Here is a 3,415-nt window from a genome sequence, read left to right as displayed (position 1 = left end):
GAGCTGGTTAACCATCACCAGGGCCGGACCGTGAGTTTAAAGGGCCCTGGGCTAACACTACTCAGGGGCCCACCTAAGACATATCTGTACGTAGACTTGAATTAATTTAATTAAATGGGTTTGATTAATTGCACGATTCGCAGGGCTGCAAACCATACGATATGTTTAATTTAATAAAGTTATGGATTCTTTCGCATTCCTTAAATCCACGGGGCCCTGGGCTGAAACTCAAAAAGCCATATGGTAGATCCGGCCCTGACCATTACAATATACTTACACACTTACCAAAGTGATAAAGATTGTTAGCTAGAAAAGTGTAATAAAAAACTGACTTCAGACGACCATAATTATTTACAAATACTTATACATAACTATAGTAGCGGCACGCTATGATGGCCGTTTTGACGTTTGCCCGCTCATGAAGTTTCGTATTTAATAAATAATTACATCAAAGGAGCAAATTGTTGTTCTTTATTGTCAATAGTGACGTGCAGTTAGTCATAAAATTTATCGAATGTGATCCTGTAAGTGTATTTAGAAAACAGGTAGAAAAACGATATAATGATCAAAGTTCAAAATGTGAGCAGGGAATATGTACGGAACCCGCGATTTTTATGTGTGGAAATTGTCCTGATTTGTAGGTTGTAAATAGAACTATTAAATTAATAAAGGACGATTATGAAATAAATGTGAAAATAGATAATATTTTAGAAAATGAACTTATAATTAATGTGAGTGACGATAGCAGTGAGAGTGAAAGCAGCAGTATGGACGACTCCGATTAAATATAGCCACTAGTGTTTTTGGTTTCTTTTTTTGTATCAATTTATTTCTTGTATGTAATGTGTTTATAAAGTTATTCATTCTAATTCCAATTTTTGATTTAAATTGATTTCGTTCGAATATATTACTTAAACTTATTTTAAATTTTTTTTATTAAACCTTTTTAATCAGATACTACTTGCAACAAAAACTTGAATTAAATTACTTGCAAAAAAACAAAGATTTGAATATATTATATCGATAATAAATTTACATTTCACATCACTTTTTTAATGTGTCAAAACGGCCATCGTATCTTGCCGCTAGTATAACTACAAAGAATTAGCACTTTATAATAAGGTGAACATAAAATATTACATAGTACAAGAAATAATAATTAGATACAGAATTTGTAAAGCAATAATTAGTTGAATAAAGTTTATTATTACTAAAATGTGTTGCAATAATAATGCGCTTTGTGTAAATGTTCTACATGATGTTAAAATTATAAAAGCTTACGAGTCTCTATATGTCTGACGTCGTTTCCGTCAGATGTAAGGCTGACAAATTGTCAACCTAGCGAAGCGTCATTCATGGCATCGTCATCGATGGCAGTGCGGGCAGCCATCTTGAACGACACTCTCGAACGAGACGGCATGAATGTGACAAATCGCTTAATACTACCGCCATCACACCGCTATTTAAGTATTTAAAGTTGATTTTGTGTGGAAGTGATTCCTAATTACGTAATTATCGTACCATTTCTGTGCATACTGATTAAATTACGTCGATCGTGTCTCGGAGTTGATCATTTATTCTATCACGCCCAGATGGGCGTGGGGTTACAACCCCACTTCAATTAGAAAATGAGTTCTGGTGAAGGCCCTCTTGGCTTTTTATGTGAAATTTATTTTTATTATAATAAACGTAAACGATTATGTTTACGTTTTTTTTTCAACGATTTCAGATATTTATCGCAGCTATGATTAATTATTTTGTTATAAGAGTTCCTGCTAATAGTCGTTATATACAAAGTTTTGAAAGTACTCATGATGATGGTAACTCAGGTGTATTGTCAACTAATTGGACTTTCACAGGTTGACAAATTGGTTCAAGCATTGTTAAAGGCAGTAGCAACAGAATACGCTAAAACGAACAATGCAAATCCAAAATCCAAGTTATATATTTGTGCCGTTTTTAATACGATATACAATTGATACCTTTGACCTTGGAGTAATATTGCTAAACTAGAACACTGTGTTATTTTCTCCATGGGTGTCAAGCAGTTTGGTTCATAATATAATAATTATGACAGTAGCTATTAATATCAATTTTGATTACAACAAAACTTCAAAAATTAACAAAAGCTTAAAAAACGTATAATATAGCTATTATCCTTTATGTTGATTTAATACCGACGGTTATAAATACGTAAAACACAGTATTTTTGCTATAATAAACGAATATTTTAAGGATTAGCAACAACATAATATAATAACAGAAAGCTGCCTGTAATAATATAAAGAACAATATCACTACGCCTTTTAAAAAGTACATAGCAAACTGTCATTTAAACGATTTTGCTAACAGTATTATTATTTTGATAAGTTAAAAAGAGAATCAGCGAAGTATCGTAATGCTATGTTTTTATTCCAAATTATCGATATTTCTAAGCAAGACTAACTTTCACCCTCAAATATTTCACACTTTTGGTAAATATGATATTGGTTACTATAAATAAAGTTAAATCCACGATATCAGCATTTGAACACGCATTGTAATATAACAAAGGAGTTTGAATATATTCCCATCATTGAATGTCATTGTTAAAGCAACCCTGTCATATTAAGATTTTTAATAAATATATTGAATGGCTTAGTTGATAATACTCATACCTTATTAAGATATATTTACGAATTGCAAAACTTTTATATGACATTTCAGTTCTGATATTAACATTTTGAAACGATAGAGAGAGATAGAAAGAATTATTTTTGTAGAAGAAATTCCTGGTGTAAAAGGAATCTCAAAATCGACTTCATTGATTTTGATGTGGTTTTCACTGATGCATTTTAGTATCCTTGGGGTAATAAAAAGCGTTTGTTTCATTAAAATCGGGATGTTATGGAACCAGGGTTGATGAGGTTAAAACCTTTTTAAAGGGTTCCAGTGATATTACATCATCACTTTGCATTTGAATATAAATATACTAAAAATATAAATAGTTACACCTCAGATGACTATATGTTTATACCCCGGTTGCTTCTCATTCTAAAAAACTTTTCGTATACTTTTAAGCGATTATTTAAAGGCGGGAAATGACTGTTCAATTTTCATCGCATTTTAATGAAAATGTCTTTGTAATTCTTCGTGTCAATCAAAGTTCATTTTGATTTACCTACATTGTAAATTACGGAACCCGACTAGAGTACACTCCCACTGAGCCCTACGTACCAACCTCCTGCTAAGTTTAAGTTTAAGTTTAGTTTAAGTTTTAAGTTTAAGTGTTTTGTCTAGTTTAAGATTAATAAATATTGAAGTATCTTCGTAATTTTAATTTATAGATATATTTTTAGTACCTTTATTATTAGTCGTTAGTATCTACAATGACCCACGGGACAATAAGTCAATAAAGGATAAAATAAAAATAAAA

General features: G+C 31.1%; 1 long non-coding RNA gene across 1 annotated transcript; it reads left to right on the top strand.

The window, feature by feature from the left end:
* The first annotated feature begins 369 nt into the window (after positions 1 to 369).
* LOC135194111 (uncharacterized) lies at positions 370 to 869 on the top strand. The gene is made up of 2 exons (XR_010309655.1): positions 370 to 516; positions 642 to 869. It is a non-coding gene; the product is annotated as an uncharacterized LOC135194111 (long non-coding RNA).
* The last annotated feature ends 2,546 nt before the right edge of the window (positions 870 to 3,415 follow it).

Source organism: Vanessa tameamea, chromosome 24 (assembly GCF_037043105.1).
Source record: "Vanessa tameamea isolate UH-Manoa-2023 chromosome 24, ilVanTame1 primary haplotype, whole genome shotgun sequence".
Classification (NCBI taxonomy): Eukaryota; Metazoa; Arthropoda; class Insecta; order Lepidoptera; family Nymphalidae; genus Vanessa; species Vanessa tameamea.
Note: the sequence above shows the minus strand (reverse complement) of the source record. Positions and strands in the feature narration are given on the sequence as shown.